The sequence below is a fragment of the Sminthopsis crassicaudata genome, chromosome 2 (genome assembly GCF_048593235.1).
Source record: "Sminthopsis crassicaudata isolate SCR6 chromosome 2, ASM4859323v1, whole genome shotgun sequence".
NCBI lineage: Eukaryota > Metazoa > Chordata > Mammalia > Dasyuromorphia > Dasyuridae > Sminthopsis > Sminthopsis crassicaudata.
In genome coordinates this window covers 626,029,703-626,043,572 of record NC_133618.1, presented here as the reverse complement: position 1 = coordinate 626,043,572, position 13,870 = coordinate 626,029,703, and the positions used below count along the sequence as shown (strand labels likewise).

At 33.8% G+C, this 13,870-nt stretch overlaps 1 protein-coding gene across 2 annotated transcripts in view; it reads left to right on the top strand.

Moving 5' to 3' along the window:
- Window positions 1–13,870, top strand: part of LOC141558732 (beta-microseminoprotein J1-like) — a 28,119-nt gene that overhangs the window by 5,978 nt on the left and 8,271 nt on the right. Inside the window, exons 2-3 of one of the 2 annotated variants that reach the window (XM_074296372.1) lie at window positions 878–1,044; window positions 9,858–10,027. The gene's annotated coding sequence lies outside the window, so the exon portion shown is untranslated. Of the gene's footprint in view, window positions 1–877; window positions 1,045–9,857; window positions 10,028–11,162; window positions 11,186–13,870 lie in introns of those variants that run through there. The other variant, XM_074296373.1, reaches the window with a different exon arrangement.

Genomic DNA, 13,870 nt, shown 5'->3' with positions numbered 1-13,870 from the left:
ACATAAAGGATCATCTACCCAACTTCTAATATTGTTTGGACTCACACACTGTTATGAAGAATAGGTATAGACATTCACAATGAAGGGTAGGGGAAAAATAAGGGGCTCAGACATTGTCTTTGGGGAAGCCTGAAGTAGAATTCTCAAAGCGTTTTATAACAGAATTAATTGGTTATGTAAATTATACAAAAGTCACCAAAAATATTGGAAAGATACCAACTCTACCAAAGATACCAAATCTCTAAGAAACCTTAAAAAGAACTACTGTAATTAACTGGGATTGTTTTGGAAGGGATATTTTGGACCGTGAACCTGGGTTATGGCCTTGACTGTGAAAATTACTAACAAAAGCATTTTCTGAAGTCACTGATATAAGCATATTTAGACTTTCTAAGGCCATAGAAGTAATGCTTCCCAAGTAACTGCCCTTCCATAGATTAGTGCTTAGACTATTTCTATTTTTAGTAGATCCTGTAGCTAGGCTATTATCTAAAGAGATCCTGTTTCTAAAAGGCTCTGCATTTCTACAGCAATCTTAGTTTCCTTAACTGTGACTTAGAGCCAGATTTATAGTATATAAGCATCCTTGCCCAACTCTAAAAGCTAACTAGTTACCCAGACTATTTGGCCCATTCACTTTTTTTTTTATAATATTATCCCTTGTATTCATTTTTCCAAATTATGCCCTCCCTCACTCTACTCCCTCCCCCCGATAACAGGTAATCCCATACATTTTACATTGTGTTACAATATAACCTAGATACAATATATGTGTGTAAATACCATTTTCTTGTTGCACATTAAGTATTAGCTTCCGAAGGTATAAGTAACCTGGGTAGATAGACAGTAGTGCTAACAATTTACATTTGCTTCCCAGTGTTCCATCTCTGGGTGTAGTTATTTCTGTCCATCATTGATCAACTGGGAGTGAGTTGGATCTTCTTTATGTTGAAGATATACACTTCCATCAGAATACCTCTTCATACAGCATTGAAGTGTACAGCGATCTTCTGGTTCTGTTCATTTCACTCAGCATCAGTTGATGTAAGTCTCTCTAAGCCTCTCTGTATTCCTCCTTCTGGTCATTTCTTACAGAGCAATAATATTCCATAACCTTGATGTACCATAATTTACCCAACCATTCTCCAATTGATGGGCATCCATTCAACTTCCAGTTTCTAGCTACAACAAAAAGAGCTGCCACAAACATTTTGGCACACACTGGTCCTTTTCCGCTCTTTAGTATTTCTTTGGGATATAATCCCAATAACAGCAATGCTGGATCAAAGGGTATGCACAGTTTGATAACTTTTTGGGCATAGTTCCAAATTGCTCTCCAGAATGGCTGGATTCTTTCACAACTCCACCAACAATGTATCAGTGTCCCAGTTTTCCCACATCCCCTCCAACATTCATCATTATTTGTTCCTGTCTTCTTAGCTAATCTGACAGGTGTGTAGTGGTATCTCAGAGTTGTCTTAATTTGCATTTCTCTGATCAGTAGTGATTTGAAACACTCTTTCATATGAGTGGAAATAGTTTCAATTTCATCATTTGATAATTGTCTGTTCATATCCTTTGACCATTTATCAATTGGAGAATGGTTTGATTTCTTATAAATTAGGGTCAGTTCTCTATATATTTTGGAAATGAGACCTTTGTCAGAACCTTTACTTTTAAAAATATTTTCCCAATTTGTTACTTCCCTTCTAATCTTGTTTGCATTAGTATTGTTTGTACAGAAACTTTTTAGTTTGATGTAATCAAAATCTTCTATTTTGTGATCTTCTATTTTGTGATCAATAATGATCTCTAGTTCTCCTCTGGTCATAAATTCCTTCCTCCTCCACAGGTCTGAGAGATAGACTATTTTCTGTTTCTCTAATCTATTTATTATCTCATTTTTTATGCCTAAGTCATGGACCCATTTTGATCTTATCTTGGTATATGGTGTTAAGTGTGGATCCATATCTAATTTCTGCCATACTAATTTCCAGTTTTCCCAACAGTTTTTTCCAAATAATGAATTTTTGTCCCTAATATTGGTATCTTTGGGTTTGTCAAAGATTAGATTGCTATAGATGTACCCTTTTTTTTCCTTTGTATCTAATCTGTTCCACTGATCTACCGGTCTATTTCTTAGCCAGTACCAAATGGTTTTGGTGACTGCTGCTATATAATATAGCTTTAGATCAGGTACACTTACACCACCTTCCTCTGACTTTTTTTTCATTAGTTCCCTTGCAATTCTCAACCTTTTATTCTTCCATATGAATTTTGTTGTTATTTTTTCTAGGTCATTAAAATAGTTTCTTGGGAGTCTGATTGGTATAGCACTAAATAAATAGATTAGTTTGGGGAGTATTGTCATCTTTATTATATTCACTCAGCCTATCCAAGAGCACTGAATGTCTTTCCAATTATTTAAATCTGACTTTATTTTTGTGGCAAGTGTTTTGTAATTTTGCTCATTTAATTCCTGACTTTCCTTTGGTAGATGGATTCCCAAATACTTTATACTCTCAACATTTGTTTGGAATGGAATTTCTCTTTGTATCTCTTGCTGTTGCATTTTGTTGGTGATATATAAAAATGCTGAGGATTTATGTGGATTTATTTTGTATCCTGCCACTTTGCTAAAATTCTGAATTATTTCTAATAGCTTTTTAGCAGAGTCTTTGGGGTTCTCTAAGTATACCATCATGTCATCTGCAAAGAGTGATAGTTTGATTTCCTCATTTCCTACTCTAATTCCTTGAATCTCTTTCTCGGCTCTTATTGCCGAAGCTAGCGTTTCTACTACTATATTGAATAGTAATGGTGATAGTGGGCAACCTTGTTTCACTCCTGATCTTACTGAGAAAGGTTGCAGTTTATTTCTATTGCATATTATGCTTACTGACGGTCTTAAATATATGCTCCTAATTATTCTAAGGAATAGTCCATTTATTCCTATACTCTCAAGAGTTTTTAGTAGGAATGGATGTTGGATTTTGTCAAATGCTTTTTCTGCATCTATTGAGATGATCATATGGTTTTTATTAATTTGATTATTAATATGGTCAATTATACTAATAGTTTTCCTAATATTAAACCAGCCCTTCATTCCTTGTATGAATCCTACTTGATCATAGTGTATTATCCTGGGGATGATTTTCTGAAGTCTTTTTCCTAATATCTTATTTAAGATTTTAGCATCAATATTCATTAAGGAAATTGGTCTATAATTTTCTTTCTCAGTTTTCGATCGACCTGGTTTAGGTATCAGTACTATGTCTGTGTCATAAAAGGAGTTTGGTAGTACTCCTTCATCCCCTATTTTTTCAAATAGTTTATATAACATTGGGGCTAATTGTTCTTTAAATGTTTGGTAGAATTCACATGTAAATCCATCTGGTCCAGGGGATTTTTTCCTGGGGAGTTGATTAATAGCTTGTTCTATTTCTTTTTCTGAAATGGGACTATTTAAGCAGTTTATTTCTTCCTCTGTTAATCTAGGAAGCCTATATTTTTGGAGGAAGTCATCCATTTCACTTAAGTTATCAAATTTATTGGCATAAAGTTGGGCAAAGTAACTCCTCATTATTTCTCTAATTTCCTCTTCATTGGTGGAAAGATCCCCCTTTTCATTTGTAAGACTAACAATTTGATTTTCCTCTTTCTTTTTTCTGATCAGATTTATCAAAGGTTTATCTATTTTATTGGCTTTTTCATAAAACCAACTCTTGGTTTTATTTATTAATTCAATAGTTTTTTTACTTTCAATATTATTGATTTCTCCTTTTAATTTTTGTATTTCAAGTTTAATTTTTGGTTGGGGGTTTTTAATTTGGTCTTTTTCTAGCCTTTTAAGTTGCAAGCCCAATTCGTTAATCTTCTCTTTCTCTATTTTCTTTAAATAAGCCTCTAAAGATATAAAATTTCCCCTTATTACTGCTTTAGCTGCATCCCACAGATTTTGGTATGATGTCTCATCATTGTCATTATCTTGGGTGAAATTATTAATTGTTTCTATAATTTGCTGTTTCACCCAGTCATTCTTTAAGATGAGATTATTCAGTTTCCAATTACTTTTTGGTCTTTTTACCCCTAACTTTTTACTGAATGTAGCTTTTATTGCATTGTGATCTGAGAAGGCATTTATTATTTCTGCCTTCCTACATTTAATTTTGAGATCTTTATGTCCTAATATATGGTCAATTTTTGTATAGGATCCATGAACTGCTGAGAAGAAAGTATATTCCTTTCTATTGCCATTCAGTTTTCTCCAAAGGTCTATCATACCTAGTTTTTCTAATGTTCTATTTACTTTTTAAATTTCTTTCTTGTTTGTTTTGCGGTTTGATTTGTCTAAATCTGAGAGTGCAAGGTTGAGATCTCCCACTATTATAGTTTTACTGTCTATTTCTTCTTGCAATTCTCTTAACTTTTCCTTTAGAAAGTTAAATGCCATACCACTTGGTGCATATATGTTTAGTATTGATATGGCTTCATTATTTATGCTACCTTTCAGCAGGATATAATTTCCTTCCTTATCTCTTTTAACTAGATCAACTTCTGCTTTTGCTTGATCTCAGATAAGGATAGCTACCCCGGCTTTTTTGGCTTTACCTGAAGCACAATAGATTCTGCTCCAATCTTTTACCTTTATTCTATATGTATCTCCCTGCCTTAGGTGTGTTTTCTGTAAACATATTGTAGGGTTCTGATTTTTGATCCAGTCTGCTATCCGTCTCTGTTTGATGGGAGCGTTCATCCCATTCACATTTACAGTTAAAATTACTAATTCTGTATTTCCTGCCATCATATTATCCCCAGATTATGCTTTTTCCCTTGACCCTCCTGAACCCCTTCCCCGATATTTAATTTATAGACCACCCTTGTGATGCGCAGCCCTCCCTTTATTTTAGTATCCCTCCCCCCTCCCTCCACATCCCTTCCCTTATTCTCCTTTTCCTTTTCCCTTTTCCTCTCCCCCCTTTTAATGAGGTGATAGAAAATTCTCTGAAAAAAAAATATGTCAGTTATTTACTCTTTGAGCCTCTTCTGATGAGAGTAAGATTTACACAATATTTCTCCCCTTCTCTAAATTCCCTCAGATATGGTGTATTTTCTATGCCTCTTCCTGGGATGTAGTTTCCCTCTTTTTATCACTCCTTCTCCTTTTTCTGATACTACCCCCTTCCCTTTACTACACCCCCCCTTTTTTTCTTTTATATCAGTAAAACCAAATTATCCATGCGTACTTTCTATATACCCACAACAGAGATACAGTTCTCAAGGGTTCTGTGTACCTTTTTCTGTTTCTCTTCAGTCTTGTGGATATAGATCAAATTTTTTGTTTAAGTCTGGTTTTTTTCTTAGAAACATATGGAATTCTTCTATTTCATTGAATTAACATCTTCTTCCATGGAAAAAGATGCTAAACTTAGCTGGGTAGTTTATTCTTGGTTGCAATCCTTGATCTTTTGCCTTTCGGAATATCAGGTTCCAGGCCCTTCTATCTTTTAATGTGGAGGCAGCCAGATCTTGGGTGACCCTTATTGTGGCACCTTGGTATTTAAATTGTTTTTTTCTAGCTGCTTGCAGGATTTTCTCCTTTGTGTGGTAATTCTGCAGCTTAACCACAATATTGCGTGGTGTTCTTTTTTTAGGGTCTATTTCAGAAGGAGTTCAATGAATTCTTTCGACATCTACTTTCCCTTCTGTTTCTATTATCTCTGGACAGTTCTCTTTGATAATTTCCTGTAAAATAGAATCTAGGCTCTTTTTTTGGTCATAGTTTTCAGGAAGTCCAATGATCCGCAGATTATCTCTCCTAGATCTATTTTCCAGGTGTATAGATTTTCCCAGTAAGTATTTGATGTTATTCTCCAGCTTTTCATTTTTTTTTTTTGTTTTGTTTGATTGATTCTTGGGTTCTCAATGAATCATTCATTTCTATTTGTTCCATCCTGAATTTTAAGGAGTTATTTTCTTCATTCACAGTTTTTAGTTCTTTTTGTAAATGCCCAATTTCGTTTTTAAATGAATTATTTTGCTCTATTGAATTTTTTTCCATTTCCCTAATTTTTTTTGAGAATTATTTTCTTTTTCCAATTCAGAAATCCTATTTTCTTGAGATTTTTTTATCTTCTCCAATTCAGAAATCCTACTTTCCTGTGATTTTTTTACCTTTTCTAATTCACAAATTTTGTTTCCCTGCATCTCCTGTGAATTCTTTATTTTTTCCAACTCCAATTTCAGAATGTTGTTATTCTCTATCATAGCTTCTCTTTCCTTTCCTCATTTTTCTTCAAACTCTCTTAATTTTTTAATAGTCTCTTCTAGGAGAGAGTTATGTGATGGGGGGCAGGAATCATTCCCCTTTAGGCTGTTATCTGCTGACTCTCTGCTGTTAACTTCCTCGGGGTTGGATACCTGCTCTTTCTCTGTATAGAAGGAATCTATAGTTTTTCTTTGCTTTTTACTCATATTTTAAAAATCTTTTGGGGTCTGTCCCTGGGGTAGGAAATTATTTATTTATTTCTTTACCAGCTTCCTCCCAGACCAGATGGATGCTGCAGCCCCTGCACCCGAGCTAAGAGAGAGCTTTGGGAGAGAGTTCCCCACCCCCTCCCTGGAAGTGCCTCACAGGTGATTAGCAGGATTGTGCTGTAAGGGCGCTGTGTCCTAGCTGTTTCCGTGAGGTTTAAGACCGAATAGTAAAGGCGACACAAAGCCCAGCCTATGCGTCCCGGCGGGGCGTGGATGTCAGCAGCAGGTGACGTGAAATGCCCCTGTGTTCAAACTGGAAGTGTCTGCCAGAAACCGCGGTCCCTAGTTCAGAGGTTCCGCTTCTCTGAGACTTCCCAGGGTTGAGTTCCACAGCCTCCAGTTGAGCAAGGCACTATGAGTTAACGCCCACTTTTCAGTCTCTTAACCACTCCCAGGTGAGAGCCTAAGTCGGCCACACCCACAGCGCCGAGATCTGCTGAGTCACCCCCTGGGTCAAGGAAGGTCCAGTCTCTGGCTTTAAATTTTTAAATTGGCTTGATTTCTCTTCTGAACTGCTGTTTTATAAGCAGAGAAGAGCTAACAGCCTGTGCCAGATTCCTCTATCTCAGTGGCTTCTCTGATCCCAGAGCCCTCCCCAGCACAATCGGTGCAGCATGCCAACATCTGCGCTGGCCTCTCTTTTTCCTCCCCTGGGAACTGACCTTTCCTGTCGAAACTCCAGATTCTCTTCAGCTGGTAGGTCCTGCTTCCAGTCCTTGTGGTTTCTATCAGTCCAGTGCTATTTTTGAGGCTGAAATTATCTGATTGGTAGTGAGGGAAGAAAGGAGCTTACAGAATCGCGTGTATCGTCTCCACCATCTTGGCTCCGCCCCCCCTGCCCCATTCACTTTTGCAAAATAAAGGTTTGATTAAAAAGAATCTTTTGTGAGTTCTGTTATGAACACAAAAGCAAATGATTTTGCTGTGGGGAATCAATTAAAAGGAAATTTTTTTTCATTTATTAAAAAATGAAAATGTTATCATAAACCTTTGAAAATGAGTTACTTGTTCACTTTGGGCACTATATTTCAAAGCACATGTAGCTAATAGCCCTAAAAAAACAGATTTTAATTTTGTGGTTAGAAACTCAGATTTTATTTGATTTAGATTTGTTCTGTAACTCAATCATGATATGTTGAAAAAATGTTAATTAATGTTAACAAAATGTTAATTAATATGTTAATTACCACAATTAAATATGTTATTTAATTAATTATGGCATTAAATGCAAAAAAAACTAAAATAGCTAGAAAAACAAATGGAGCAGGGGAATTTGTGTTAAACTCTAGTCTTAGAAATGTATTAGCTGTGTGACCTTAAACTAGTAAATTTACTTCTGGTTCCTCATTTGTAAAGAGAATAGGATTAGCACCCATCTCCCAAGGTTATTGTGAGAATTAAATGATATAACGATTTTGAAATGCTTAATGAAGTGCCTTGCATATGGCAAAAGCCTATAAATGTTGTCTATGGTTCTTATTATTTCTTTAATTGACTATAATTGCTACATGTTCATTAACCCTATAATATCTTTCAGAGGAGATTAGTATGAAAAGTAAAAGGTGATACAAGGAGTGATTTTCTAAGCAAGATAATTTAGAAGCACATTTGACTGAATTGATGTCTTCTGAGAATAAGTTTGGTTTCATATTATAAGTACATGATTATTGTGTTGGTAAAGTTTTTTTTTGGTGAAATTTGAGAAAATATTATTTAGAATGCAATTAGACAAATAAATTCACTTTTAATCTGGAAACTTTTAATATGTGAACTGCTAGATTACAACTTTAGCTGTTAATAGAATGTGATTTTTAAAAGAGATCTTTGAAAACTGTTAAGTATTAAATAGGGAATATGTGGCTTTAAAATGAATAATAATAATAATAAATTTATTGTTTGGAGAAAAATTTTTGTAGATCCATTAAGATATCTTTTCCTGTGAGGTCCTTTGAGACTTTGCATTCAGGCTGGTTCATAAAATAATATGAGTCCTTCTGAATGCATATTCTAACATTCTAAAGTACTAAAGTTTGTCCTAAATTGTATTGCCTTGTTACTGAAATTCTTTTAGCAAAAGTATCTGGGAATTTTTATAGTTATTAAGAACCAGAGAAGCAGGGCCCACTTCAGAGCTATCCTGAGTATGAAGCCTAGTTTAGAATTCTAAAAGAAGATAATTCTTGGGACCAGACATAGGCCATTTGGGACTCAAGATGAAATGATAAGTGGACATTTAGAATGGATTACTAGGATACAAGGAGACTTAATGTTATTTAGAATTGGTGATTATCATTATATTGCGTAGACCCTTTGTTTCATGGTGCTTATGTTTGCTGAGTTTTTTTGGTTACCTTGATGACATGCAAATCTTCTCTCTCAAAATAAGTCCATCATCAGCCCTCTAATAAGTTTGTTCTACAGCAATGCTTTTTTGAACCTCCTCCAAATTCCATCATTATATTCCTTTTGAATAAGGTATACCTTTTTCAAAGTTTTTTCTTGTTGGGTTCTCATCCACTAAGTTATAATCAAGTCAACAAGCATACTACTATATGCTGAGTGTTGGGAATATAAAAAAGGAAAAAATAAATAAAATATTCCCTGTTCTCAAAGAACTCACTGTCTAATGAGAGAAATTGCTTGTTGTTCCAATAGCTATGTACAAGCAAGATATATAAAAGATAAACTGAAGATAATCTATAGAGAGAAACAGTAGCATTATAGAGGAACTATTAAATAAAATGTGAATTATGACATTTGTATCTCTTTTTAACCCTGATTATTACTCATATTTTCTTCATTTTTTTATATGTGAAACCATGTGTTTTATAACTGGTTCTTTCATTGTGTTTTTGTATTGTATGAATTTCTAGGGGCCTCTTTTATAGCTACTTTTTATGAAATCTACTTTGTTGGGGAGCTGTGAGAACTGCTTAAACCAAACTGATTCCATCTATAAAACTGACTCCATTTTGAGATTTCAGTTTCATTTTCCTGTAAATTCTACCTACCTGCTAATTAAGCATTAAATGATATGGTGTTTCACATCCTGGAAAGTACACTTGTTCATTCTACCCCTTCCCTATTCCCAAAATTCCCCAAGTGCCCCTCCCAACTGGTATTTTTTCTTCCAATTAGAAAACATTGCTTAATCTTGTAATTGTTCACTTTTGACATGTAAAAATTTATCTTCCCCTGTATTTTTGGATCTATTGCCCAGCTGGGGAAGCCTGTTCCCAATTTGTTCTACAATTGGCATTCATTGCTTAATAAATTGATATGCTTGGAAGCCCAAACCTTTGTTTCCTTGGTTATTTCAGATTTCATCTGTTACAATTTTTGGCAAATTCAATCAGGTTGAGTAAGAACCCACACTGGAAGTCTTTTTTAAAATCTCCCTTGAGCATTCTGGACATTTCTTTGAGGGACTTCTTCAAGGAAGATTGCCTCTGAAGGTCAAATTCCCCTCAGTTTCAGTTTCTGAAATAAGGTAAGCTTCCATGTTATTGTGGTTAAGAACTCCCTCTAAAGCAAGTCCCTTCAAGACAGTAGGTTAAGTAAGGCAAGCTTCCTCAATATAGGAGATATCACCTTAGGGAAAATAACCTCTATTTTGTTGTGGAAGTTACCTTGGGGGAAATTATAGAATCTGGGAATAGTGTTGATGTGAACATCCTGGAAAAATTTTTATTCTGGGACCAAGGGCAGAAATTGGCATTAAATCTGACATTAAAGAAATTCAGATTGTTCATATATATATAATATATATATATATATGTGTGTGTGTGTGTGTGTGTGTGTGTGTGTGTGTGTGTGTGTGTGTGGTGTGTGTGTATGTACATATTTCTATTATATATATATATATATTATATATAAATTTCTTTAATTTCACATTTGATTTAGTTGAGATTTGTCCTGTAATTAAATTATGGTGTGTCAAAATGTCCTGTTAATTCTGACATCTAATGCAAAAAAAAATTTAGAAAAATGAATGGTTCATAGAAACTAACATAAACTCTGATCTCAGAAATTGGGTAATTGTGTGACCTCAAGCAAGTAATTTTCTGTTTGCCTTTGTTTCTGCATTTGTAAAGAGGATAGGATTAACACCTACCACCAAGAGTTATTGTGAGTTATAGTTATTAAATGATATAAACCTTTTGAAATATTTAACATAATGCCTGGCATACAGTAAATACTATATAAATGTTATCTATGTTTATTATTTCTTTAAATGAATGTAATGACTAAGTAGTTGTTACCTATTGTATAAGTGTATTATAGGCTTCAGAAGTGGTTAGTATAAAATGCCAAAGATGATAATATGAGTGATTTCCTATGGAAGATAATTTGGAAGTGAATTTGGCTGAATTGATGTTATCTAAAAACAAGTTTCTTTGCATGCATTTGAGATGTTTTTATATGTTGTAAAGCTTGTGAAACCATTTCAGAAATATTATTACTTAAATACATTCTCTTTTAATATGGATATGTTGGATTTAACTGTTAAAATATGATTTTTAAAGCAGATATTTGAAAATTGTTAAACATTTAATTGGACATATTTTGTGTTAAAGTAGATAATAATGATAATCATTATTCATTGTTTAAAGGAAAAGTTGCAAAGAGCTATTAAGATCCCTGATTGGTGAGTTCCTTTAAGACTTTCCATTTAGGCTTGTTCTTAGTAATTTATCAGTCCTTCTCAATACATGTTGTAGAATTCTAAAGTCTTGAAGTTTGATAACCTCTAAAACTAAACTAAATAAATAGGATCCATTTTACCACTCTTTGTCAAATGGGAGGAATTTACAAGTTTATTTTTTGTTTATGTTTTAATCATTTTATTTGAAAGTAAATACAAAACAAGAAAAAACAAAATGGAATAAGAAAGACAGAAAAAGAAAAAGCCATTGTCATGCTCAGCAGAATATCATGGAATATTCAAAATATGTTATAATAGACTTCAGTTTCAGAAAAGCATATATGATAATAGAAGACGTTATATTCATGACTTTGCTCTACTGTATATTTTTTTACTTTGTTCTTTTTTTCCCCTTTCATCCTTCCTACTTCACCCAAGCAAGCTACAATTAACCATGTATAAAAATATAAAGATATAGATATCTATACACACATGTAAAAATCTATATACACATATGCATATAGACATATACTTGAATGCATGCATATATAACATATACATAGAGCTTTGGGGGAAACATGAGAAAACCAATAATATTGAAGCCTTAAGTTGTTATGAGTGTAATTGTAATTAGTAGTCATAATTGTAATTAATAAATAAGTAGAATTAGTTTTTCTATTTGAATAAATACTCTAAGGACTATAATTTGATATTATTTTTAGTTTTGTTTATTTTGGTAGTTGTTTAAGTGTTTTTACATATGCACGAAGTTTTCAAAATTGGATTAAAGATCTCACCTATATAAAATTGTATTGATAATTGTAAAGAGATTCAAAATTATTTTTCTACTTTTAAATTATCTTTCTGATGATTTTAAAAGACAGAAGGACTCATTTTACAATTCTGACCTTTGTCAATTATTTTTGAGATTCCCTATCAGGTAAGTAATTAGGTAAAGAAAGAAAAAGCAAGTCATATGTAAAAACTGAAATACTCTGAAGATTTTGGTGAATTATGTGTTCTTATTTTGATGTTCTTCTTACATCTCTGTTATTAATAGCATCAGAACCATAAAGATTGAGCTGATGTTCATCATATGAACTAGTAACTGGAAAATCAAATTAAAGAGATTGTCCTAAATGGTATTTTCTTATTACTGAAGTTTAGCAAAATTATCTGGGAATTTTTATAAGTTACTAAGAACCAGAGAAACAGAATCCCCTTCAGAACTGTACTGAAAATGAGCTCTATTCTAGAATGTCCAAGAGAAAGTATTTCCAGGGATCAGACATGGGATATCTGGGACTCAAGATGAAATTAATCAGTGGGCATTTGGAGGAGTGTGTGCTAGGATACAAGGAAATTCTGTGTCAATTAATAGAAAAATGTGATCCTGTTTCACAGTGTTTATATTTGCTAAGTTTTCTTAGTTATCTTGTTAACATGTAAATCTCTCTCCAAATGAGTTCCTTGTGGGCCCTCCAAGCACTTTGGCTTCTAACCTGACTTTGTATCCATATTATGAATTTAACAAGGTTTGTATCCTTAGGGAAAATCACAATTCTTGTTTTTAGGTTTTGTATCAGGTATACAAACATGTAAGAGGATGTTTCTTGATGTGCTTTTCTTGATACATATTGTTGATTGTGACCATGAGCACATTAAGAACCTGACAAAGGTTACTTATAAAGAAGAGATGCTTGGGAGAGTGGCCTGCCTCCTCACCTTTGAATCAAAAAGGGAATTAAGAGAATGATAGGAACCAAGCTGACTCATTTTGTAAAATTGACTCATTTTGAGACTGCATTTCATTTTCCTATAAACCCACTTGTTTGTTAATCTTGGGAATTGAGTGGAATCCTGTTTCAAATCTGGAGGGGCTACCTGCTTCCCACTCCTAATTCTCCAAATTCCCTAAATCCCTCTCCCAATTTGGAAAATCTCTAATCTTTCCTCCAAATAGAAATCAGACTACCTAATTGTATTTCCTACTTGACATCTTGTTAATTGTTTGCTTTTAACACTCCTTTTGTTCTCTCCTGTATTCAGGGTCCACTGCTAAGCTAAGGAGATTGGTTATGATTTGTTATATAATTGGCTTGTGTGGCTAACTAAACTGATGTCCTTGGAAAATGGAACCTTTTTTTCCTCATTTATATCAGATTTACCTTGTCATTAAAATCAGTTTTCTCCCTCCCTTTTTGAGTTTTAACACTTCAAAATAATAGGGGCAGCTAGATGGTGCATTGGATAGAGCATCAGCCCTGAAGTCAGAAGGATCTGAGTTCAAATCTAATCTCAGATACTTAATATTTCCTAGTTGTGTGACTCTGGGCAAGTCACAACCCCTATTGCCTCAGCACAAAAAAAAAGTTAAATTAAAAAAATAAGACTTCAAAATGAAACTTTCAAGATTCCAGGACTTTTTATTCTTACCAGCCCTTAAGAGGTACCCTTCTATCCATGTGATAACTATGTTAATAGTTGAAAACAATATCCATGTCTTCCCTAAATCATCTCTTCTCCAGGCTTAATTTCCCAAGTTTTTTCTTCTTCTTTTTGAAATTTTATTTTATCTTATAATTATAATTTTTTGACAGTACATATGCATGGGTAATTTTTTACAACATTATCCCTTGCACTCATTTCTGTTCTGATTTTTCCCTTCCTTCCCTCCACCCCTTCCCC